The sequence below is a fragment of the Equus caballus genome, chromosome 3 (genome assembly GCF_041296265.1).
Source record: "Equus caballus isolate H_3958 breed thoroughbred chromosome 3, TB-T2T, whole genome shotgun sequence".
Classification (NCBI taxonomy): Eukaryota; Metazoa; Chordata; class Mammalia; order Perissodactyla; family Equidae; genus Equus; species Equus caballus.
Window position 1 is genome coordinate 6,401,475 of NC_091686.1, and position 27,581 is coordinate 6,429,055.

At 41.3% G+C, this 27,581-nt stretch overlaps 1 protein-coding gene across 2 annotated transcripts in view; it reads left to right on the forward strand.

Moving 5' to 3' along the window:
- FTO (FTO alpha-ketoglutarate dependent dioxygenase) overlaps positions 1 to 27,581 on the forward strand; it is a 348,533-nt gene that overhangs the window by 236,143 nt on the left and 84,809 nt on the right. The window lies entirely within an intron of this gene.

The following is a 27,581-nucleotide window of genomic DNA, read 5'->3' on the forward strand; positions in this document are numbered from 1 at the left end:
TATCAAGCAGCTGCTACCAATTGATTGGCACCTGCAATTTAGATGCAACCTATTTGCAGTCCTCAGTGTCAGGGAAACGGCATAGATTGGAAGCCAGGAGTCCAAGGCTTTTAGTCTCTACCTTGCAGTGTGGGATCAAGCCATTGCAATACTTAATCTTTGTTTCCACTGCTCCACAATTGTGGAAGAGGTTAAACTGAGTGATCTCTAATGGATCTTCTGTTTTGAACATTTTCTGATTCTGTTTATACATGCTCCTTCAACGTTTCCGGGCTCAAATTTATATATTTTCAGGATTTGTAAATCTCCACCAAACTGTACATTTGTAATTTTGAGATCACCATTTTGCTGTTTTCTTGTTCAATTATATGTTTTTGAGATTCTAAATATATCTGCTCTTTAGCTAATTCCTTTTTGGTTGTTCAGTATTTTCTCCTTTTAAATTAATAAATGCTCATTGTAGAAAATTTGAAAAACACAAGAAGAAAATAAATATTGCCCATATTCCTACTATCCAGAACTGTTAACATTTGGTGTATGATTAGAAATATTTGTTTTTAAAATTTTTGTAGCCTATCTTTTTCACAGAATATTTGTTTTGTTATCATTTTCTCATTATTACACTTCATTCAAGAATAATTTCCCTCAAAATATACAATAATTTATTTAACCATATCTCCATTGTTTTTCACTTTTAAATATTATGATAGACATTCTTTTATTAGAATTTTTGATCCTTTGTTGAACAGATTCCTAGATAGGGAATTATGAGGTAGAAGGGACTATGCATTTTAAGTTCCTAATAAATCATAGGTCCTTGATAAATATGTGTGCAATGAATGTTTGAATAAAACATTACCAATTTGATTTCCAGAAAGATGTACCAGTTTACACTTCATCAACAGTTTTTGAGAATGTTTCTCCCTTCTCCTGTTTGGGAGCATGAAATGTTACCATTAAAAGAAACTCTTTGCCAATTTTATGATCAGAAAGTAACATTTATTTCATTTCTTATCACTACTGTGGTTGAACATTTTTCATGTTTATTGGCCGTGTATGTATGCGTGTGTGAATTTCTTGTGTCTTCTGCCCATTTCCCCTTCCTTTTGAGACATACATGTAAACTGTCAATGGCTGTGATGGCTATGAACTCATTTTCAAGGTGCAGCTGCATAATTTACAATAGCAGCTAATACTTGGGGGAAAATCCCAATGTGGAGGGTGAGAAGAGAACTAAAAAGTCTGTGTATCTGGCAAGACTTTGCTGTCACTAACTCTGCTTTCCTAAATTACATCCTCTAATTAAGAAGTGCTAGTCTTGTAACCAGCTCTTTCAGTAGTTTTTTAAGCTCCTTCGATGCTTGCACCCCCCGGGAGGCCTTCAGTTTGCCTTCTCCTTGGGAGCTCATTTGCCTCCACAGGAAGCCCTAAGCCAAAGTGTGTTGGCTTGTTAAGTCTGATCTCTGGACCTTAAAACCTGGCTTCCAAATTTCTGATGCTCACCAGTAGAACTCCACTCATGGCTCTTCCTACCACTGAAAGAACCAAACCTGCTGATCTCAGCTCTGTGTGTGTTGTCCCTGAGTCAAAATACGAAGAAGATGGAACAGTCCCACCCTAAGTCAAGAAGAACTGGTTACTCATGAAGTGTAGCCACATGACTTTGCTCTTTTCTATTATGTCTCCTAATTATTTCTGACTAGAATCTCTTGATTTATTCCTCATTCTTCTAACTTGATGCTCTTGGGGTCATTTTATCACATAATTGTGAAATTAGTCACTGACCTCTGCTTTCTGGTGAGATTATATGACAAGACTTTTGCTACCTGGAAATCAGAGTTTGAAGAGACCTGTTTATGCATTTTCCGTGTTCACTAGTAGGCAAAGTTGTACTCTGCATATGGGCTCCTTGCTAAGGGGGCGGACCTGAGGGAGAGGGGCTGGAATCCAGTGCACACGCCCCTCTCCAGACTGGGGCTCGCTGTATGCCATTGTGGCACCTTTTTCTTATTTGCTCAAAGGTGCTGGAAAGCCTTGCCGAGGCCCTGACCAACATGCTGTACAACTTACGGTGTGCCTCTCCTTCCAAGCAGGTTAGGATCCAAAAAGCTGTTTGTACAACCTTTTGTTTCTAAATCCAAAGTGGTGTTAAGCATCTACTGGCAATACAGTCTGTTGAGGACATACATTTGCTCTGGGACATTCACGCGCTACATAGCAACGTTTTGATCAACGATGGACCGTGTGTACATGGTAGTCCCACAAGAGTAGTCCCACAGAGCCTAGGTGTGGAGGAGGCTATACCAGCTAGGTTGGTGTAAGTGCACTCGGTGATGTTCACACAACGATGAAATCGCCTGACAATGCATTTCTCAGAACATGTCATCGTTAAGCGATGCATAACTGTATTTAGGTTTGTTCTTATCAATAAATCTAAATCGAAAGTTCTTAAGTAGAGAAACTTCTGTATTTAAATAGTTCAATATACAACCAGTTTATTTTTTACTACAACATTGTTTATTTTCCTGAAGCAACCATAACTGATACAGGATTAGATGCAAAAGCACTTTCTGACACAGCTTGGAATTACAAAATTCTGAATTCCCGCAGATTCACGTTGCGCACAGTCTAAACAGAGTCTAGCCAGTTTTCCATACTGAGAAATAGCATGGATTCTCCCCGGTATTTTAGGCATAGTAGCTATTGTTAAATTTGGAGGTAAAGTTCTAATGGATCTAAAGGTAAAGGCCCATATTCCTTTGTGTTCCCCAAATCATTGCACCAAAAAAGCAAAGCAGTTTCCCCTCTAAGTACTGTCAGTAGACATGAAAGAAAACATGAAGCCTTTCTGCTTTGTAGAGCCATTCTGAGCTCTGTTTCAATCTCTCAATCCTGGGCCTCAGAGAAGAATTAAGCAAAGGCTCAGCCCACCACACCCTGTTGTTAGGAGGCGTCATGGAGGAGGCGTCGGGGTTAACTTCGTCCTCAATGCTGGTGAAGGTGCAGGGGTGCACCCTAATGAGAGGGCGTGTCAGCTGCACCTCTTTCCTTTTGTCTGCCCAAATTTGTGACTATGATGTACTAAATCTTTATGTGAGATTTAGATTTTTCTTTTTCATAGCGGGAATTAAATTTTAAGGAGTTCTTGTTAGGCCTTTTGTTCAAATGCCGTACTCAGTGAACAGATGCAGGAAGACTTGCCTTGATGATACGCACGTGCTCTAAGGTTATAATCAGAAGCTTGCCTTCAGGATTCGGAGAGGCTGCTGCTCTCCCACACCACATCCAGAAGTTACCATGATGACACCTGTGTGCAAGATCTTGCTCCTCTTCACTGGTACAAATTCATGTCTTCAAGTGACAGATGCTCAGAAATATTGCTCTCTTGGAAGCTATGCTCAAGAAACACAGTTTCCTAACGGGGCTTTGCAGCTGCTGAAACTCATCACCTTTCACCTGAATCTCAACTATGTTTTGCAAATGAGGAGCTGGTGAGGAAAATAGGCAGCTCGAAGCTGGCAAAGTTTTAAGTGGGTAAAGCTTGCAGTGTTTAGATCATAGCCCCAAATTACTTAAGGGCTTCTGCTAACATGGAAATAGGACTCTTTACTGCTGAGAGATTGGATATTCAGATAGATTTTTTTATGAAGGAAATGAATATTTCAACATGCAGCCGCTACCCGAGCGGGTGGTGATGCTTCAGAGCAGGGTCAGAGGGCAGGGTTTTCTGTTTGTTTTTTGGGATGGCTCCAACTTTAAAGGTATTGCACATTACTGCCTACCCTGAGCCTCACATGGTAAAGTAATTACTGCTAGCTAGTGCAAAATATGTACATTCATTTTTATTTCCAAAGATCCTGAGATTTCTCTCTGCGTTTTTTGTGGTCCTCATTATATAAAATATATCATGAGGAATGATGGTTTTTCTCCATCATAACCGTAAAAGAGTCAGGCTGAAAATGTATGGCTGATAGTTCAACTTTTAACAAACTTAATTTCAGAGTAATAAATAAGAATAGAATGTATTTTTCCTGTACAGAATAATATGGTTCATTCTCATAGTTCGCCTTTAAAACATGCACCAGACCCCTAGAGTATTGGATCCTTTTAGAGGAGATGCCGACCTGATGGTCAGCCAGCCTGCGTGCGTGAGGGACCAGGATGTCTTCAGGCAAGCATAAGGATGTGCGGCATGCGTTGTTCTGAAACGCCAACACTGACTCGCTCAGTGGGGTGGAATTTCGGTCACAGTTGGAATTGCTAGACAGGACTCAGAGCTTCTGAAATCCTTTCCTCTCTACCTTCAAGTAGGGAAAAGAATTATTTGCTAGGCAATTAATTAGTCACACACAACGTCAGAAATGGGAAGCTCAGATCCATACAGGAGTCAGCTGGTAAAGTCAGTGAGTAAAGCAGGATGGGTGTGATCTGGGAGGGAGTGGTGGGGACAAGGTAGAACCAGAAGGCCACCTTCAGTCTCAAGAGGACAGCCAGTACTCTGCTCCGGCCAGTTGTTCCCAGGAGGGAGTGTGGGCCCACTGTTGGGGACTTGTCAGATTTCTTTCTTCCAAAAGAAGCCAGAAATCCAGATTTTTATATGAAATATACTTACACAAAAGTTTTTGCAACTAATTTTTTTTAAATGTTTGAAAACATATTGAGGGCTGGATTTGGTCTACAAGCCGCGTGTTTGTGACTTCAGCTTTCAAAAATTGCAAATGGTGGAGGTAGGTGCTTAGTACTAGTACCTTCTCATTCTCCAAGGGAGGTGTTGATAGCCTGGTATATTCTGAACAATTTCTTCTGTCTGTGGTTTAGAACCCTATTCTGAAGAACACAGAGTTACTCTGAAATTGAAGGCAGCTTGTCACATTTATATCATTGCTTTTTAGTGACATAGATCCTTTGTCAAGGCGATTTAAGGGAGTAGAGTTCCAGGAAAGTTTATAGGGCAGAACTGCCCCCAGCTGTCTTTTCTTACCGACTTTTAACCCGTCACAAAGTAATTACTTTCTCCCCACCAGCCCCCTCCACCCATCAGCCTTTGGAATGTGGTTATTCTTTAAAGTTCCTTCTGAGGCAGGACATTATTCACGTTTCCTTTCCCAGAGGTACTAAGCATCAACAGAAGGTAGTGTTCGTACTGCGGTCAAACGGATAAATCATTGCTTAATGTGTGCTTTTGAGTAATGACTGGTTTAGTAATGATCAGATAGACAAGAGAAGACCTTGACTAAGTCAGTGGTATCGTAATAGGATTATTTTAATATTGTTTCTTTTGGGTTATCTAGCTGTCACTTTTTCTCCTGGCATCTGAGTTTCTTGGGCAGAGAGTGTAATGATGGAAGTATGTTTGTTTTTCAGGGCAGAGAGGAGTGGTGGTGAGTAAAGAAATTACAGTGTATCCTCAGCTTCTGTTGATGTCCTTCCAAATAGGTGAAGTTGAGTTTAAAACCTGCCATTAATTCTTGGCCTCTGGCAAAGTGGTACAAGGTTGCCTGTTTGTTCCAGTGGGTGTATGGCAGGGAGGAGGGAAGGGCAGCAATTAGTCAATGACATTTATGACTGATTTATAAAATACAAATGAAATAATTGGTTACAAAATCGTGACAAGCCTTCGCTTGTGTTTTGCAAACCTGTTCTCAACACATTGTGAAACTTGATGAACACTTTGCAGAAAACAAACAGGAGCCAGTCGGAAGAATCAAGTCACAGTGCTCAACTTTAGGAATAGCTATGGGATAATAAGATTCTCGAAGTATATTTCCTGTTCTCTTCGAAAATAAACCTCATGGTTATTTCAGATCCAGAGACAGTCTCAGATAGGAAATGACCACAGTTTGGGTGTAGGATGCCTAGACGGGGAAAAGAAAGAGAACATCTCGCCCACCAAGTGTTAAACGCATGGGAGCCCTTTTAGGTCTTTGCGAAGATTCAGGTACAGGGTGTTTGTAGAGTAGTGAGAGGCAGTGTGCACATTGGCTGCCCTTTCTTCGCCCATTAAAATGTGTGTGAGGTGGCACTGAGAAAATTAATGCCAAGGTTCACACCAAATGGTGGCCCTGGGTGATTTTTCTGTTTTTCAAATGTCCTTTCAGTTCCCCACCTCTAACCCTTAGTCTTGTCATCCTTTCCCACCTCTAGAGATAGGACATTTGCCAAATAAAATGAAAAAGGAAGCAAGAAGCTAATCATATGTTTCAAGCTATAGATATATTAGAGTATAATTTGAAGCTAATTTTTAAAAGAATTTGTCCACATCTTTGATAAGGAAGTGCTCAGCTTGAAGAGTGTAACCCTCAGTTTTACCAGAGATGCTCCATTTTGCTTTTCAAAAATTCTTCTTAAACATTTCAGACCCATGACCAAAACGGGCTGACTGGATCTAAGTCTTATTTTCTGTGCTCCTGAGCAAAATTCGGAAAAACTGGCTGGTCTAGTTTAGAGAAGAAAGCTCATGCGGGAGTATTTTCATCATGCCTTCCTACTCGAAATCTTTTGCTTTTAGTGATAGATTATTCTAATTTTGAACTAAGTTCATAGTGCCCCAGCACTAGAAGTTCAGTTTTCTTCTCATGCTGCTAACAACCACCAGCTCCAAATACCTGAAATTCACTTTGGGTAAAAATGTGGTTGAAATGCAGAAGGAAAAGCTAGGCATGGATATTACCTAGCAAATCGAGGTTAAACCCATTTGAGTTTTTCCAGAGTACACTGTTGAGGATTTCAGCCATCTCAGACCAGCAGCTTGATGTTTCCTCTGCTCCTTTGTGAAGACTAGCCACGTGTTCCCTTCACCGTGCTCCAAAGCTGACTATCATCCCAGATGCTCCGGATCCTTGTGACGAGCCTTTGTGTGGCCACAGGAAGGGATGGGTCATGAATATGCAATGACTGACATATAATGTTGTCTTCTGCTAAAAATCCAAAGAGGGTGCTCTGATCTCAGAGTTGGGAGCTGACTTCTGATTTCGGCCTAGACAGGTCTGCTTAAAACTATAATCAAGCTGATTGTCTTGCCCTGGAATTCTAATTTCCAATTTAGGGTTTTGCTATATAATCTCTAGTAGAGTGTGTCTAATCTTCATGAAACCCGGAGTCTTTATATAAACTCTATGGATTTTCTTCCATGCGTCCAGGCTGAGCTGAGCTGTGTCTGTAGGCTGAGCTAAAGCGACTTTAAATTACTGAGTAAATGAAGGCAGTGTTGTTATGTCACTCTGTCTTTTTGAAAGACCAACTCAAATTCTATATGCTGTAGCTTTGATCCTTTTCATTTAATTCTAAGTACACTTGTTATTATAGTAACTGTTGTTTGTATGTTATTTTAGCTTTTTACTTAAGTAGCTATTTAGCAATTTAAATGAAAATGTAATTAGGTTACATCTGTTTTACATGCATGTAATACCACGCAGATGTAAACTTCTATTAAAGCCATATTTTCTTTTTGGCAAGGAAAGGCAAAAACAAAATTGCACCAATCATTGGAGTATGTCTTGGTCTTAAAATAAAAAAATAGTATATACAAAGTGCTGTGCCATTATTTATGTGGTGGTGAGAGTACATCACTTCTAGTTTTTAAAAAGTAAAAAAACAAGTGCCTTTTAATTTATCTGGATACAGAATTTAAAAGGACGGTTAGTATAGCTTCCCCCATTCTGTGGGTCTGTGCGGACAGGGGTGTACCCATATCTACATCATAAACACTGGCTCTTATAACTCCACGGGCTGTGGAAAGAGTCAGGGAGCCGCCAGGAGTCGACCCCAGCTCTGCTTTAAACTGACTTGGTGAAGCCACTTTCCCCTTCTCTATTATTAGAAAAAACCTAAGAGTAATAATATTTGCCCAACATGCCTCACAGGCTTATTGTGAGGAGCATGTGAGATAATAAGTGTACAGGTATTTTGAAAAGTATAAAATGTAATTGTTAGAGAGTATTATTAGTATATTAGCCTGAAAACAGCATGAACAATAAGCTCCCTTTGTCCCCCCCCCCCGACATTTTTGTGTGTGCAATGGGGATTTACTCAGAAATTAATTCTCCTGTTTTGGGAATCATTGCCTCCCTTATAGCCTGTTAATAGGATTTATAAAACATCATTTCAGACAAAGTCATTTATCTTATTTGCTAACGAGACACAACATTTGGACTGTCTGGAACCAGGTAATATTTTAAGAGTTGCCCATTTGTTCCGTACATGTTCAGCTTTTCAATGCAGTCATTTTTAATGGTGGTTTTTATAGCATCAATAAAAATATTTTCATATAATTCTTCCTTGTAAATATGGTTAAACTTTCAGCTTTCTGCTACTTGGTGACCTGTTAAATAACTTAATGTACTTTCAAATTGATTGTTCAGTGCCAAGACAATAAGAAGCCAGGAGGAGCCAGCTTTATGGCATTGCTCTTTTATGTTGGGGCCTTAAGCTGAGCTATGAAGAAAAAAATCCTAACAGAGTTTACAGTATCCAACTTTGTAGAGTTTTTTCATTTCTGATTCTGAAAGAGGGAGCATGGACTGTAATGCTTACTTCTCCTTCATACTTGTCTTAAGAAGTTAGTATTTTAGGTGGCAAATAAAGGAAATATTCTACCCTTGTAATGATGTATCTGCCAGTTATTGAGCACTTATTATTTGCCAAGTGCTGTTCTAAATGCTTCATATAGTGTTTAATCCTTTAGAGCAAACTCATGGGGTAGTCACTGTTGTTATCCCTCTTTTTTGCGGTGAAGAAATTGAAGCCTAGAGAAGTTAGTCTTTCCCAAGGTTATATAGCTAGTAAGTGGTAGAGCTAGGATTTTAACCCTGGCATTCTGGCACCAAGGCCTAGATTTTTGCCCACTGTGCTTCTCCATACCTCATATAATGCTAGGGTTTTTGTTGTTGTTATTTCTTTGTTTTTATTGGTTGTGTCATCTGAATCAAGTGTCTGTGACCTGGAAAGAATCTTAAGATATTCTTCTTCCCCTACCCCCTTTTTTCCAGTTCAGAAAACCATATTTGGAAGACCTAGGTACCACAGAAATAAAAATAAATAAGACACGGTGCTCACGGTGCTTACGGTTTAGTTCCTGAGGGATTTGGGTAAGGGAGTCTGGATAAGTAGAATGCCAAGGAGGATGAAATACATACTAAATGAAGACCCAGCTCATGTGCTCTGGGGGCACAGAGGAGAGAGTAAGCGAGGTCGAGGGAAGCTTTGTTTGACCTGGGCGTGGAGAATGTATAGGATCGTGATACGCAAAGGAGGCAGGTGGCATTTCAAGCCCCAGGAATAGAATGAGCAACGACTTGGAGAAAAGAAAGTGCAAGCTGGCCTATTGCAATAGTTAAAGCAAGAGATGGTGAAACCTCAGCTTGGGCGCTGACAGAAAGAACACAAAGCAGAAAATAAAATGCCATTGCAAAGGTAGAGTGATGAGATCTGGAAGTTAATTAGCAATAGGGAGGGAGAGGGAGAATTCAAGGAGGGTACTGGGGCCTCTAGCCCAGTGGGCTAGTAGTAATGTTAATCATGAAAGCAACTCAAGGGCCGGCTCCATGGCCGAGTGGTTAAGTTCGCAGGCTCCGCTGCAGCGGGCCAGGGTTCGGATCCTGGGCGCGGACATGGCACCGCTCGTCAGGCCACGTTGAGGCAGTGTCCCACATCCCAGAAGGACCTGCAACTAAGATGTACAACTATGCACTGGGGTGGGGGTGGGGGGGCGGTTTGGGAAATAAAGCAGAAAAAAAAGAAGGGAAATAAAAAGAGATTGGCAACAGTTGTTAGCCCAGGTGCCAATCCTTAAAAAAAAAAAATTAAAAAAGCAACTGAAATTCAAGAAACTCATTCAGTTGGGGAGGCAGAATGGAGTAGGTCATGGACCTGATGGATTCAGAGTCCTAGGTCTGAACCTGTGGTCTGCCACTTACTGGTACAGCGACTGTGAGCAAGTTACTTGTTTAATTTCTCGTCTCTAAGATGGAAATAACTGAATTCTTAGCCCGTAATGTTGCTGGAGAAAAGCTAACAGCTGTAGAGTGCTTAGCACAGTGCCTCATAGCATACGTTAAATAAATATGTTAGTAGCCTCTTATTTTGGGTGCATAGGCTTTTCTCCTCATTTTATAGATGAAGCTACCGAAGTTCGGGTAGGGAGAGTAGCTTTCCGAAGTCCTGTGGCCAGTGAGGGCTTCCAGGGCTGAGTAACTCGTACTCTTGCCTCTTGGTGCAGAACTCTGTCCTGCCAAAGTCTAGGCACTTCAGCGCCCTCCCGTCAGTGAGTGTCAGGCTGAGTCTTGTGGTGGCATGCCTTTGACCTTCCTTCCACAGAGGGTGGACGTGGCAGAAGCAGGCGCAATCTCTTCCCTTACTTTCATGGCCATTTTAGAGCGTGTCTCGTGTCTGGTATGCTATTACATGTTTTGCATACATTTCTAGTAGCTGAATATAGGTTTTCATTTTCTCCCTTTGCTTTCTTTCTCTAAATTAGCCGTTCATCTTTCCAGAGTCCTTTTGGGTACACCAAAGGCAGATGTATCCTTCTGTGCGTGCCCTGCAGAATTTTCACGGCAGTGTAAATTGTATTTCTTGATGACTTGCTGGTACAGGAAGGCCACCCAAAACGTACCGTCTTCTGTAACCTAAATCTGTGTGTGTGCTTTTTTTCTTCTTTTCAATGTGCCCAAGTTAAGCTATTAAGTAGATAATACACCGTTAAACTCAGATCATGGTGCTTGGGAAAACACCACCCAAGCCCCGTGAATGGTAAGCACTGTTAATTGTTAAGCTGCTGATGCCAGGGTGGCTGAGCTCGCGGCGTTTGTGTTGTGACAGCTCTTTTGCATTGATGAGGTAAGCGAATATGTGCTGTGGTGGCGGGACTCAGGGATGAGTCTGGGAAGCCTGGACACAGCATCAGATCCTGTTTCACCGAGAGAACAAGATTGATTTATTGTGTTACATGAGGGTGAGGTGGACCCGGCACCACTGTGCTGCGTGCTTTTTTATTCCCTTGTCTGCTAAGTATGCAAGTACAAACAGCTTTAACACAAATTTCTTACCTAGAAAGGAGCCTGGGGCTGCATCCAAGTACATTTAACATATGAAAATTGAGCTGCTTTGAACTTGTATGTTTTTGATAACTGCTTGGTATGCTTCCTGGAGGATCACCTGTAGGCTTTCCTTTCCAAATTCTAATCCCTTTGATTGAGCGCCAGGACAGATAGCTCTCGCTGAGTAACCCCGTCTCATAATTCTTCCTTCATTCAGAGTTGAAAGGGAGCAGCTCCAGATTCAATAGGCAAATCCTCAGATTTAGCTAAAGTAATTCAAACACTTTAAAAGTGAAATTGTTTTGTTCTAAAATAGGGTTCAGATGGGCTACTGAATGTTTACACAAGCTGGTTGCTGCCATGAACTACAGGATGGGAAGAAAAACACTCTCCTCTCCACCTCCACCACCCCCAGCCCCGGCTGGCTTTTCTCCTTGCTGTCTCTGTGACCAGAGGATTAAAAGGGGACGACTGTGAGAGTTAGACATTTCAAAGCAGCCTGGCATGATCGTTTTAAACGTGGGCATAAGAACACACTTGACTCTTCTTGTTTTCTCTCCTCCCTAAGACCAGGCTGAACTTTCCTGTTCTCTCCTCCCAACCCCCTTTCGGAGGAAGGAAAACAACCATGTTCTTTTTATCTTTACAAATGTGCCTGGTGGGGACTAATCTAAACCAGTTCAAGATGCTTTTATTGAAACCTGTTGAGAGGAACGGAAGGTGCTGCAGAATTAGAAGTAGTGGCATCTGGGCCTCTTTGCCGTCCTGCTCCTGAGCCTGCTGCCTCTTTTGTTTTCTTGTTTTTGTTTTTGTTTCCTTTTGGCACCAACCTGGATTTCTGCTGAGATCTCTGTTTCGAGTCTTTTCAGAGCTCATGTTTACTAAAAGATGGTTCCTTTCTGCTGAACATCCTGTGTCTGTCCTATTTGGCCAGAATGTGCTTCTGTTGGGAAAAGCCATCTTCTTTCTCTTTGTGCCTAGTGCCCTATTTCAAAAGGAGGCCTGAAAAGTCATTTCCATGTTCTGTGTGTGACTGGGCCCCACACAGTTTATCAGAGTGGGTGTTGCCTCCTGGGTAACCAATCCCTACCCTCCTGTGGGCCACCAGATGAAGAGAAGGACTGTAGCACCTTATCAGAATATTGGGGATCTCAGTGCCCCACTCACGCTGCACTTGAGGCAAGACTAGGAGATTTATTCTCCCCTGGCTACTTTCCCACTTATAAAATGGGGCTACTTCACTAACTTGGATACCAAACCTTTGTAAAGAACATAGTATATTAGTAAAGCGAAAAATGTTATGAGATTATGAAGAAGGTTCAAGCCTGGACTCCACCCCATAAGGGAGACGCAAAGCAATTCAACAGTGATCCTTACAAATCTCACCTGAACCCATTTTACAGTCTCCTGCTGGAAAAGTTCTATCCAGATCTGCACTAGGACTTGACCCTGCTTGGCTTGAGAATTTTGACCCGTTGAAGGTGCAAGTTTATTAACAGCCTTGTTCATTAGATCCTTGCCCTGCTTCTCCTTTTCTATTTCTCTCCCTGGAAGGTTTTTATGACATTGTAATCATTTATAATTTTAAAATGCCTCTAATAATGCTTAAAAACAGCACTTGATTTTAATGAGTGCCGCTTGCCCATAGAAGGATTGCATCTGCATTACCGGCGATTCTTACAACAATACTGTGGAATGAAAGCAGAAAGTTTATGACACATTTTATTATATTCCTAAATGTGAAAGAGGATTCTAATTTAAAAATAAGTGGCTATACTTTTTAATTCTTCTTTAGCCTCTGTAGCTGTTTTAATATCCCTTTTATGGTTGACTGGTCGAGGTTTTAAAACAAGTTCTTCAGGGACTCCATGCCCATTAGTCCCTGGCAGTAAAATCTGAACTTTACTAAAATAAACCATGATGCCATGGGGCAATTAAGAGGAGAACTTTCAGAGATGACTGCGAATATGAAATACACTGATTTATTTTATTAATGGATTTCGGGAAAACCAGCCTACCTCTTTTAAGCTCAGCTATGTGTATTTGGGGTTTTTATATTTTTAATTTATTTCTTTGTTTCTCTCAGGGCAGTTAGGTGTTCCACAGCAGGCTCTTAAGGTACACCAATCCTCCTTTTGTAGCCTACTACTTCTGAATATGAGCCTTTATTTTTTCATTTTATATGGAAAATGGGGTGATGTCACTTAGGAAAGCATTTTTTTCCCCAAAGTGGTTTCGGGAACCAGAATCTGGTGATGTGTTATTTAAAAGCGATAATGTAGTAAAGCTGTGCTTTGTGCTTTAAATAATTGTAGGATTTATGGGATATATCCCTAACCTGTTCAGTTTTATGGAAAGACAAAATACAGGTATTCATTTCATCGTAGTTTCTTAAAAACTTAGAAACGCGGTTGACGGTTATTTCTCTAACATTATAATAACGTCTTTGTTTATTAAATGTAGTTTGTAATAATTTAGGAGTGCTGCAATTTAGTAGTTATTTAATTTGCAAGTGGGATTGGCCTCTCTAACCTTTGAAGGAAAGAGTTACTTTTCATGCTTTAAAACTTTCTTTGACTCTCAATTACCATCTAAAGGAGAAGACTGAGGTTTTAAAAAGCCTGCCATACCTTTCAGCCTCCTCTCTGTTGCCTCCACTCCCTGCCCCACCTCCCGATGGCAGGTCTGCTTCAGAGCATGTCCTGTATCCCCGATTTTCCATCTACTGTGCGTTCGGGTCCTCGTTCCTCTGCTCATGTTTCTCTCTCTGTGGATTCCTTCTTCACCTTGTCCGCCCTCTCCCCAAATCGCGCTCTTGCTTCGCCTCCAATGCAGATGTTTCCTCCTTTAAGAGGTCTTTTTGACTCATATCCAGGGTTTCCTCGTACACCTCTGCCAGATGCGCAGCACACAGTCCACACCGCTGTGTGCGGCAGCCCTGTTGGCATCCATTCCCTGCCCAGCAAGCCGACCTCCTCTCCAGCCCATGGTACTTTCTACAGATCTTAATTACTGCATTGACCACGTTAAGCTTAGCTATTTGTGTAAACATTTTTCTTGTTCACCAGACAGTCAGCCTCTTGAGGGCAGAGGTTGTCTGAACTCTCTTTGTGACCCAAACTGCCTCAAGGGAGATGCACAGAAACTATCAAATGAATGCATGAGCAAATGTTTTCTGGCCTTAAGAAATGTCAAGAAGTGCCTAACGTAAGAATTTGGGTGAGTGGAAGCTTTTTTTCTGTTTTAAAAGTCATTTATCAGCCCACATGATACTACTGAGGAAACTTCATGTTAGAGCTAATGAACGTTAAACTCAGATCAACAGGAGCTGGCCAAGAACCCATGGTTGGCTAGTGAGAAACCTCGGCCTAGAAACTCGAACCTTTTGGTTTCGCAGCCAGATAGCCTGGCAACCACACCAGTGTTATTCTGGCAGGCACACTTTGTTGCCTGTCCAGCAGCCAACCCCCTCCCTCCCCTGCCCTCCTCACCTCTGCTAAGAGAATCTGAATTGCGTTTAGCCGGCAGATAGAGGGCCCTCGATGCTAGGGAAGGGCAGCCCCTGCCAGCCCCTGCCAGGTGGTAAATCGAGGCTGGGTTAAGCCAGTCCTGGCATTCCTGTTCTTCTTTGCTAGATGCTCATTTTCCCAGCCTCCCTTGCAAGTAGGGGGGCCACGGGACAGGTTCTGACCTATGAGATATAAGACAAAGTCTGCTAGGGGTTTCTAGGAAGGATTTTCTTCCTGGTAAGAAGAGAGCCTTGTGTTGTGAAAAAGACAGAGCCTTATCCTCTGGCCTTTCAGAGACTTCCTGCCTTGACACACAGGGAGACGACATGATGCTGGAGCTTTAGCAGCTGCTTTCAGCCACGAGATGACAAGTCTGAGGACAAAAAGCTCTTGCGCTAATGTTGGTAGAAAGAGCCTGGATCCGTGATGTCCAACCTCAAAACCTCCCACCTCCAGACTTCTTAAATAAGTAAGCATCCTGATGGTTTAAGCTTTGTAGTTTTCTGCTGCTTAAAGCAGAGCACACCCTAGCTGATTCAGTTGTTTTTAGAGGGAAAAATAAAAATGGAGACAGCACCCTAAGAGGAAAGACAATGACTGGATAAAATGTATAGAAGTCATGACAACATAGTAGTCAAGAAATTTGGTGGCTGATGTACACTTCTGTTAAGTGCAGGGGAGACTCCCAGAGAAGCCCTGGAATGGTCACCATTCAAGAAACATTCAGTTATCATCTCTGATATTCCTGGCACAGTTCAGCATGTTGAGGACACGGTAAGAAAAGGCAGTTTCTATCCTTAAGGAATGTTTAGTCCAGTAAAGGAGACTGGTGAGTAAGCAGACTATTAACTAAGAATATGATGATTACTGTCTTTTGATGGGGGTGCATTCAGGGAACTCTGGGAGGACCATGGCCCCCCGACAGTCCCGGAAATAGGAGGGAGAGATCAGGACAGGTTTCCTGGGGGAAGTCACAGCCGAGCCAAGTCTTGAAGAAGGAATAGGATTTCTCCAGGCAAAGAATGGTGGGGAAAGGAGAGAAGGGGTATTCAAGACAAAGGGGATGTGTGCTAAGGCAGAGGGGCACGCGCGAGAGAGAACATTTAGAAACCGTAAATCTTTTGCCATATTTGATTTAAATCTTTTTCTTTTTCATTAAGATTTGGCAAAGCTGGTATTAGCTACAAGGGTGTTAGATATTGTTCTTTATACTTTTGGTATTTAAAAATATTTTATAATTTTTAAATGAATAAATGAGATGTGAGAGATGACGGCAATGAGTCTAAACCATCATTTCCCAATGTGTGTGCCTCAGAACTCCAGATCCTTGCATGTTAAATGATTTTAAGCAGAATGAAAGTGGGGGAGGGGCTTCTACGGTCAAATAAATTTGGAAAACATGGGAATAAATTGCATAGTCTTCATTCCTGCAAAAATTCCCAGAGCCCTTAATACTCTCGTGTTAATTATTACTGTCCAAAAGGAGGCTCCCACCTACAGCATTTCCCAAAGTATATTTGACCATGCACTCTTATTTGTGTAACCGTCTGCAGAACTGATGCTTTGGGAAGGGTTGGTGTAGACTACTACTTGATAAAGAAAGTGTGGAAAAAGGGGGGCAACTAGAATGGGGTAGGAGTAAAGGGAGACATTTCATAAGATGGGAGAGTCAAGAGCATGTCCATATGCCCAGGGCAACAAGCAGTACCGAGGGAGGTAAAGGCTCAGGAGTGGGGTTGCATGATTGTAGATGCCGGAGGTTGTAAGAGGGATGGAATATTAAAGGACTCCTGCCAGCATCTCTGTTCAAGGTGTCAAGATTGTTATAATACTGTGTTTCTATGTTCTAGGAGAAGGTGGGACTCTAGATCAGAGACTTAGTGTATATTCCACAACCTACTTACTTAATTTAGATTTCAGTTAGTATTCTTCCAGTTGAAAGAGACAGAAAACCCAACTCAGATTGACTTAAATAAGAAGAGTTTATTGGTTCATATAATTGAAAAGTGCATGGTAACTAGCTTCAGGCATAGGTTAACCCAGGGATTCACCATATCACTAGGACCCATCTCTCCACTCTTAGGTTCTTCTTAGTTGGTTCCGTTCTTAGTTTGCTCATGGCTTCTGGCAGCTTTAGCCTCTTCTGGTTGCAAGATAGTTGCAGCTCCAGACTTAACATCTACCAGCACACCACTAATCCTATAAAAGAAGAAATACTTCTCTTTCCCAGAAGCCCCAGCTTCTTACCTGCCTCCTTAGTCTGAGTGAATTCTGTGTCAATCCCTGAATCAGTCCCTCTAATCAGGAGATAAGGCATATATGATTGGCTTCAATCTGTCAGTCCCCAAGCACCCTCACCCCCTTCTCCCAAGTGGTGGAAATTCCCAAAGGAAAAGAACCAGGAGCTCTGTATCTCCGAAGTAGACTAGGTTAAGAAGGTAACCCCCCCCCCCAAAAAAGGGAAACTCCCCAAACAGAGCCCTTAGATTTTACCCAAGGTGATTTTAAATTGTAAGTGTTGGGATGTTTAGGGTCCCAGATCTGACAGCATGAATTAGATTCCTCCACTGGGAGCACCCCAGTAAATGAAGAGTGTTGACAGCCATCATGGGGAACACTGACACTTCCTGAAGAATCCTGCAGTAAATCCTCTTTGGAAATAAACAAAAAGCAGTTTTTGAGAACCCAGCTTTCACCAAAGACCAGAACCTGTCAGCCACAGGCAGAAGTCGTTAGCAGGATTTATATGTGCCCGTATCCAGCACTAAGTCCAAGGGAGATACGCAGAGGAGATTTCTCTCTTCCGGAAACCCAGCAGAGGAATGAGGAAGACTTTCCGGGTAAAGTTTCAGAGAACCTAATGCATAAATCCCCTTAACAAACACTGGGATTTGGGTTTGTAACTCATCCCTCTCAGCTTGGGTCCTGTGGAGACAGGCTGCCATAGCTGCGAGGGGGCCAACAAAACCAAACCCAGGAAGAAAGGGTGGATTCACCATGGAATTTATGGTGAAAATATGGAAACTGCCTAAAATGGTGACTTTTTCACAATGTGGCACTGTGCACATTTTTGCTTTGAGGACGCTCGGTAGTCCTTGAACTGTTTCTAAAGACCCCATGAAAGCAGCCAGGTGCTGGCTGGTAGGTGTTGTCCCTTCTCTGGTTTACAACTTCATGGACCTTCATTTCTCCTCTAAGTAGACCGTGCCATAAGTTGGCTGGATTCTCCCAAATTCTGTGGCAATTTAGAGTGGGACAGTCTAGATGCCCTCCATGCAGGCATCGCAGAGAATGTCATTAATCTGCTAAGTTTCTGCCTCACAGGGAAATTTTTAAAACCAATGCACTTCTTTTTCCCCTCTAGATTGACACACATTCTTCATGTAGATGCCTCTGGCTTCAAGAAACATAGCCAGGGTCTGTATCCAGACAGCATACCACAGTCTCTCTTTACTTGTTTGTTGCCATAGATAGAAAGTCAGAGAAAATGGTGAATCCCAAAGGAAAAGGTCCAGAACACAGCCTGCTCAGTAAGAGAACAGGAAGGATCTAGAGCGATGAGAAACCTGTGCTCTATTGGTGCTTTGGCCATAGATTTGGCTGCTGTTCAACAGCCTCCACGGCTGGCTTTCTACATGCTTTTTCTTTTCCTTCTCCTGTTTGGTTGCACACTTATTTTGACTGAGGATTTACTTGTCACTTCATGTTGACTTTTCAAGTTATTGCATTAAGAAAAACATAGGAGAAAGCAAACAGCAAGTATATTCCAACAGGTCACCAGGCATAGAAGTCATACTCAAATTTCAAAGAAAAGGACGGAGGTTGGGGTGGAGAATGGAGAACAGATAGATTTATAAGGGAAAAAATTCTAGCTTTTTGGACCCAAGTCGGATCCTGGATTGTGAAGTTTTCTCAGCCCCTGGTTACTCCTGGGCCTGCTGAGGGGGACAGATTCTGGTGCAACTGAAGTTGCCACATTATTCTATGGAATCCCTCTACCATTCTGATTTCTCTGATTGTAAGTGACTGCAACAACAAAGAGAATAACTCTGCTTTCAGAATGGTTTTCACAGTGTCTCCAGGGGACAGGTTTGCTTTGGTCTATAAATTCCCCAAAGGCAAGCTGAGACTATGTAAATTAAAGAAATAGAGCCAGTGACAACTGACTCTGTGGTTTTATTTAATTTTCCAAAACACATGTCCATCAGCATGTTGTAGACAACACAATAGGATTAAAGCTCAGCAATAATCACCCGTATATTGCGTTTTAATTGATAGAATGTGTGATGAATAGTAAAGTTGGAACCACTAGGTATACTTTTACCTTTGGGCTATTTCTTTGATTAACCAGAATTTATAACAACATAAAATAGGAGTCGGGAAGTCTGCACTCTGAGCTGGGCACTGCCACTCATCAGCCTTGTGACCTTGGATAAGTCACTAAATATCTTTGGATCCCATTTGCCTCTGCTATAAAGTGAAAGCTTTAATCTAGATAAGATCTAAATAGCCTTCCACTTCTGAGTTTTACTATTCCAAGGCTTTTTCTAGTCTCTGGAATTTTATTACTGAATTCTGTGATCGTAAATCTTTCTAGCAATTGAGTCTCTTCCTGCATAATCCATGACAAAGATGACTTTTGTCTAAACTTTGGATTTCTGAAACTGATTTCAGTGAACTGCATTATACTTTTTTTTTTTTTTTTTTTTTTTTGCTGAGGAAGATTAGCCCTGAGCTAACATCTGTGTCATTCTTCCTCCACTTTTTATATGTGGGTGGCTGCTACAGTATGGCTGATGAGTGGTGTAGGTCTGCGCCTGGCACCTGAACCCCTGGCCCACTGAAGCAGAGCATGCCAAACTTAACCACTAGGCCACAGGGTGGTCCTGCATCATAAATATTTTTAACTAGCTTGTATTAAATGAGAAAGAGAGAGAAAAATAGCAATAGCCATTTAAATAGTTCTTTCCCTGCGATTCCATTCCATGAGCATTTGCACTGGAGTCAATGTGAGATAGGAGTCAGGAATCCATGCCCACCTCTCAGAGAGTGAATATCTGCCTATTTTGAGTGTGATTCTACACCTAAAAGATATGCATTGTTTTTGCACAGTATGGGTCCTAAACATAAGGCAACTGTGTGTGCTTAACGAACATTTAGTGCTTAAGCAGAATAGAAGAAACATGTCTATTCCAATGATGGAGGAAAACTTTGCTCTGTTGGACTTAGTGAAAAATAGTATATTGAGGTACAAGTGACTGGGAAATATTTGTGTTCCACTTAAGGGATTTCTGATTGTAATTTTGACTCTTCAAAATTTTTTCTTTCTCTGATCACTTTAGAATCTGATACTCCTGCCCTTTCCTCTATTCCCCAAGCACAAGAAAGGAATCGTCTATAAGGTCCATTAGATTTCATGCTTTTTCTCCTCTTCCAATTGGTCTGTGAAATGATGAGAGTGGAGTTGGGAATGGGAAAGCATGTTAATCCAACCCACTGTACTTGATGGCTTTTAAGGCTACTGAACTAGCCTCCCAAACTCATGCCTTCCCAGCATGCCTTGGAACTTGACTCTCTGCATGTGATCACCAGGTTGTGCTCTCAGACAGCGTGGAAACCACCAGGTTCATACTCAGCCTTCAAACTCCAGCAGGATTTGGCCTCAGAAGGGGCTTCTTTTGGCCCAGATGATTGGGACCATTATGTTCCAAACAATTCAGGACAAAGACAACAAATTTCTTCTCAAACACATACTTTTTACCACTTATGAGCAAACGAATAGAAGAAGCCTAGGCAAAGACCCTAGCAGGAGTACTATAGTCTTTTTATCTGGTCATGAAGCTAAAAGCATTTTTGTCAAATTCTAAACAAAGATATATATTCCACTTTAGCCTCTTTGTCCTTATTTTCCACTTGGTGGATGGGTTTCATGGAAAGAGATCTCTACTTCTCTTGATATCAATTAGAATTCCAGAAGTTCTTCAGATCTTCAAAGCTCTCAATAAGCAATGACTTTTACAATTATTTTTAAAAGCAATGATACAAACAATTGTGTGATCTTTTAAAAATGTATGTCATCGTAAAGACATAATAAGAAGTGTTGATGAGGATATGGAAAAATTGGAGCCCTCGTACATTGCTGGTGGGGATATAAAATTTGGAAAACAGTGTAAGATTCTTAAACATGGAATTACCATATGATCCAGCAATGCCATTCCTAGTTACCCAAGAAATGAAAACATATGTCTGCACAAAACTTGTACACAAATCTCCACAGCAGCATTATTCATAAAAGCCCAAAATGAAAACAACCCAAATGTCCATCAAATGATGAGCAGATAATCAAAATGTGGTATATCCATACAGTGGAATGTTATTCACCAATTTAAAAAAATAAAGTACTGGTATGTACTACAATATGGAAGAATTTTAAAAACATGCCAAGTGGAAGAAGCCAGTCACAGAATACCGCTTTTATGATTCCATTTATATGAAATGTCCAGAATAGGCAAATCTGTAGAGACAGAAAGTAGATTAGTGGTTGTTGGGCTGAAGTGGGCCAAAAGGAATATACTATAAATCACGGAACTGTCCTCTTTAAATGGGTAGATCATATGAAATGTGAATTATATTTCAATAAAGATGCTACCAAAGACTTTTTTTTTAATTAAGAAAAAAAAACACCTTATGTCGGACCGTATCATTTCCCCTCTTCTCTGTCACACCCAGAACAAAAACCCATCTTCCTGCCAGCACCTGGCGGCCGCCTGCCCCACTCTGCACTCACCCCTCACTTGTCTTGCACACGGCCCGATTGTCTTCCTCCAGCATGTAAAGTGTGTCTGTCTCTAGGCCTTTGCCCTTGGCCTCATGTGCTCTGCTCCTCTGACCTTCGAGCTTTTGTCATTCAAATGTCACCCTGGCGAAGTCTCCCCTGACTACCCTCCGTAAAGTCGACTCTCCCTCCCCTGCACAGTGCTGGCAGTTGCATCATCCTGGTCCTTTTCTTCAGAGCGCCCAGCCCTTCTGAAATTTTTGTCTATTGATTTATTCTGGGTCTCCAGCACTAAGTGAGAGCTTCTCTCGAGAGAGCAGGCATTTTGTCATCTTCTCAACAGTCATACCTCCAGGGCCTAGCTCAGTGCCTGACACATGTGCGCTCACTCCCTGTGTGTTAGGTGAGTGAATGGGCAGTGCAGCATGCTCTACGTGTCAGCAGAGAGCGGATGTCCCAGTTTTGTTACAGCGGCCCCTGCATTGGGAATTGCTCAGAGCCATTTACCTGGGTGCCTTTATTTCCATTCTCTGACATATCCTAAGATACCCGGAAGGCTGAGGTATAGCATTCTTAATTGGCAGAGGGGACCCAGAAGGATGGGGAAAAAAACTAATGGACCTTGAAATTGTGATCTAATTGAGTTTGCAAAATATTCATAATTCACTTTACTCACTTCCATCCCGTCTCTGAGATACTCTTTCTCCTCTTAACACTCCTGTAATTATACATTGTATTTCTGTTGACTTAAATTTTCTTTTTGTCTGTGACATCATATTGGAAGCCCCTTGAAGTCAGGAAGTGTGATTATTCCTTCCTCGGTGTCCTCAACACGTGTACACTGTAGTATGTCTCATAGGCACACCTGGACTGCCATTTGTAAACTCAAATGACTCCGACATCGAGATGTTGAATTAGCTTGTAGAGTCTCTTTCTGGCAACCTGATGCTTTTTTCCATGCACGTTTTGCTATACAGAGTGATCCCACTTTCTGTCCATCTGGAAGGTGTTGTGGAGTGTTGGAGGTTACCTGCATAGCACCTGGCCTGCTAGCAAAGAGGAGAGAGACAGGCTTGTGTTGACTTTCCACAGGAAGCAGGTGGACTCCCTTTGGTGCTCTCTCCCTTGAGTGGCTCTGATGTGGAAAGCCAGCTGTCCTCCCATTTCTGTATGCAGCCTTGTGCTGGGTCCTGGGGAAAGAAGAAATTCTGTGAGATATATCAGCCCAAGCTTTCCAGTGGTGATTCCTTATGGAATGCTGGGAAAAATCCAGAGATAATGGCGCCTTTTATCCAATCTGGAGCGAGGCTCTGGGTCTGGCTGCCTTGAGGACACTGGCCAACTACTGATGCCGGGGGGCAGACATTTGTGTGAGAGAAGTCCACCTCCAAGGGTTGTGGTTTGAGCCCCGAATCTAATCATGAGGTCCTAGATATGGATTTATGGGAAGAGAGGATCTAGCCAACATCTTATATTATGTTTAAACAAAAGTAATTTATTGACATTACTGTCACCCATTACGTTCAGTTAACTGTTAAGCATACTGTAGAGAAATGAGGTTTATGTTGCTGTTCCTGGTGTTGCATTTCCCTGGTCTACCTCTCCATGAATTTTCTTTAGAAATATTGTCCTTAGAAATAGTTCATAGATATTATCCTATCAAACTCCATGAATTTTCTATAGAGATATTGTCCTAGGAAATATGATAGAAATAGTTCAAGTTTTAAAAAAAGAGTGCTCTATGTCTGCTCCACATAAATATAACCTGTGGTTGATAGCCTTGCTATAAGAAAATTACCTTAAATCATTTACGTTTTATATTCTGACTTCTTTTTAGTTGATGCCATGTTTAATGTTGTTAACTTCCTAAGAACGAATATAATTTCTGTGAGAACCTTAAGCTATGCTACTCTGAATCAGAGAATAGCCTCTACACCTCGGTTCTTGTCAGGATAAAGTAAGATCATCTTATATGACTCACATACCACCTTGTATTTGTATAACACTTCATACTTTTTCAGTCACTTCCTTCCAAAGTTTATGTTGAAATACAAAAGACATTGTACCAAAACTGATTTTACTTTTGATTCCAAATAATAGATAATTTTTATTGTGTTATAACTTTAAAAAATGATAATTAAGAAGTAGGCTCGGAAAATGTTTAATTATCTTTACTTAGCATGTTACATCTTTAAGAAAAGACCCTATTAAAAATTTCACAGTTTTCCATTTTGAGTCATTCTATGGATATAAGTATCTTCAAATCAGATTTAAGTTGATTGCTCATCATTACTATGAGCTAAGTGACCCCATGGAAGTAGGGTACAACTATCAAAACTATCTAGTAATTATGAAACACTTATGTTGGGCACCACATACCATTTAATGTGTTTGTATCCTTAACAAAAGAGGACCAACACAAAATGGGATATGTCACACATATACATGAGGATTTCCCTATAGGCCAGGTGAGCCCTCTGTTGGTTTTGATACTAGACATCAACCGTAATGTGAGGAGGCTATGTAGCCTGATGACATGGACGTTCAGTGGAAGCCTTAGCGTTATGGGATGCCTCAAGGCAGTGCCAGGTTTCTTATCTTCACATCAAAGTAGATGTAAAAAGGAGGAGAACCTTCTTTCATCTCATTTTTCAATGGCCTTCATAGGACTTGGCTTTATTATATATATACTGTGTATATAACTATTACATTAATTATATTATTAGCTCTATTAATGTATTAATAGCTATATAATAGTTGTTTCCCAAGCACTATGCTAATATAATACATGTAGTACATATTGCTTGTATTACCTCATTTCATCCTCATGAGGGTTCTTCGAGGGAGATATTATTCCCATTTTACAGATGAGAAAACCTGAAGAAGACAGAAGTTAAGTAGTATGCCATGCTTACCCAGCTAACTCTCATTCATTCATTCATAATTCATGAAGCATTTATCAAGTAACTACTATATACTTGCATTAAAGATACAAAGAAGGATCAAACACAATCCCTGCCTTCAAAGGACTTTAAGAACCAGAGCAGAATTTAGTTGTGTCATTTCAAAGGTAAAGGAACTCGCATTGGAGAGTTTTCTCGCATCTGCCTTAGGACTATATGGCCAAGATAAATGTGATATATAAGTGTAAGCATCGGTGGCCTAGTCAGAGGAAGTATCCTGAAATACGTTTTTTTAACGCGTCTAGGACTCTTGGGAACTACTCATTCTTTATTAAGTTCTTTGATGACACAGACCATTGCTCAGGAATCTCTTCCCAGAGCAATTTATAAGTATCAAATAATTTTTATGATGAGTAGTTCCAGAAAGGGTTAAAGTTAGCTTCTCTGGGACGCATAATGGGAAAGTAGCTGAATATGATTTCAAAGGGATTTTTTAGGAGAAAATTCCAATTACAGAGAAGTAATTTCCCTTTCCAGCTTACTAAGCTCTATTTCAGACTCATGCAGTTTCAAGATCCATATCCCTTCTCTCCTTATTTCAACAGATATTTTGAATATGAAAATCTTACGTCAAAACTTAGCTGAAGCCTTCATCGGGCTTTTGAAAGACTAAGTAAGAATTCTGTTTCTAGGAATAAAAAGATTTGGATCAGAAAGATTCTTTGCCAGCTGGAGTTCCTTTTTGGATGGTAGTTCAAGCAGTCTTTAATCATATTTTTGTTGATTATTTATTAGTTTCCCTGGGAAATCAAAGACTCAATAACATAAAATGTGTTTTCCTTAAGATATTATATGAATCAGAATCCAGAGTAAAGAAATAATGGAAAATACATTTCCTTTGCTGATATGGATTAATTGGGAATTAAAATACCTTCCTCTAGTTGGTGCCCCGCATGGAATCGCTAAATGACCCAACTGGCCCGACTGTACCAACCACAGTCTCTGCCCAGACAAAACTCTCCTGCCGCCAGTAGATAAAGAGAGTGCTTTGTCAGTAAATCACAACTGTAGAGAACTAGAACTAATTTAAGTGAAAGGATAGGCTTCAAGCCAGCTGTTTGGGTAAACCCACACTGAACCAAATGGGGGACTGATGAAACTTAAGACATGTGTATTCCAGTCATCGGCCTAGAGTATGTGTAATGCAAGCTAGTGGTGTTTGTCGGTGTGAGAAGTGTGAATGCAGGCTCCCCTCTCCACCATGTGGGGCTGCCAGCCTGTGGAGCTTTGCTCAACACTGGGCTTGCTCTTAGAGAGCCAGACTTTGGCTAGTTTCCTGAAGGAGGTTAGGGAAATTGTGAAATGTGTTTACTTACACATCTTCCTGATCAAGTGGAATCAAAAGGTATTTGGGGAAAAAAATCTACTCAAGTGCAGCACAAAGGATATCTGATGCATTTTGTGCCATTGAGGCCAGTATTGCTTTGGGGAATACAAGATGTACATCTATAAAACATTAGGAAACAAATCAGAGCAATAACAGAGGCAGCAGCCCATGATGGTGAAGAGCATGACGCTGGAGCCAGATGGTCTGAGTTCAAAACCTGCTCCACACTTACTAGATACAAGAGCTGAGGCAGGTAATTTGCCCCTTCTCTACTTGGATTTTCATCTGTAAAAGGGAGATGATAGAATACCCACCTCATAGGTTGTTGTGAATTAATAGATATACAGGTGTTTAGAATGGTACCTGGTACACAGTACACACTGTATAGATTGATTATTGATATTATAGATCAGATGTCACAAGCTCAGATGCCTACAATACCCAGGAGCACCAGCACAGTTATCACTGGCAACAGGGACATGGCCTAGTGGTATGGAGTAATAGAGAGTGGTAGGGACTGTGGCAAATTGCTCTTCAACAACAGCCACCACTCTGCTCTCTACTGAGTGTGGCCTTATGGGAATGCTGCTCTGGTGTTGCCATATCTTCTGATATTTCAGAAGACGCTGGAAATCTGGATTTTGTTGAAAACCTCCCAGCTCTTAAATGTTGTCAATGTATTTTAAAACCCTCTACAAGCCAAATAAAACACGGTCTGTAGGCTGTGGGCCACCAGCTAATGACCTCTTTGGTCTGATAAGGAAGCATTTAAATGTAGCTTATGGAAATCTATCTGATGAATTTATTGTCATACTATGAAACGGATTCCTTTTGATTTCAGAAATATTTGTTGAATTCCTACTACGTGTCAGACCCTCTGCTGGTGCTGAGGATACAACAGAGACCAAGACAGACAATGCAAGAACACACACACGTTACAAGGTTTTTGACCAGAAAGCAGCACCTGGCACTTAATAGATACTCAATTAATGTAGGTTCCCAGGTCCTTCCATTACCTCTGATAAGTCTAGGCCTGATCCAGTGAGCATTTGGGAGCTAGTTTAGGTTTCTGAGTGGTAATAGTGTGATGAAGTTAAAAACTAATGAACCTGCCAACAATGCTGTGGAAATGGTCTGCTAAAGCTCTCTTCCTCTTGAGCTTCTGCTCTTTCCCTGATTATCATCCTCACTCTCTTACTTGATGTTTCTTCAGTACTGATGGACATGCGCTGTGATATTATGCAATTGTTTGCATGCTGCTTCACAGATTTTTCTAATTTTTTCTTTGTGAGTGTGAACTTCCTTTACTCTTCCAGGGGTGTTCAGTGGAACACTAATCCTGTGAGCTAGTCAATGTCATTTGGGAAATAGGGAATATTATATATCCCCACCCTTTCTTGGAGATTCACGAAGCCCATTAGTAGAGCCCACTGAAGGCTCTGAGGAAAAAACACAGTTTAGAAACTACTTGATAAACATTGTCTAAATAAATGTTTCCCAAACATATTTGACCAAGGACTACCTTCCCCTTTTTACCCCCACTCAATGCATCTTAATATACCGAGTTATTGATACTGTTTGACTGATTTGGGAAATACTGAATTGCCAAATTATAGCTCCTGCCGGGAACTATAGTTTCTTTCAATTTCTTCCCCACCCCAGCATCCACAGATAAAGATATCTCCAGAGGCTCAGACTCTATTTTCAAGGAGTCTAGCAATTTGAGCGTGGCAGTGGCCATCTTGTTGGTGCCTAACAATTGAATTGTAAAGTCTTTGAGGAAAGAGACTGTTGTCCTTGTACTCTCCCCAGCGCCAAGCTCAGGGTCATTCTACAGGGGGTGTTTAGTAAATGCACTCTGAATGCTATTGTCACTGTGGTGGTTTAACCAACCAGTGAATGGCCCCAGCAAAAAAGTAATCCAGGAGATGCTAATGATAGATGAATTTGGATAAAGAGTAGACAGGTGTT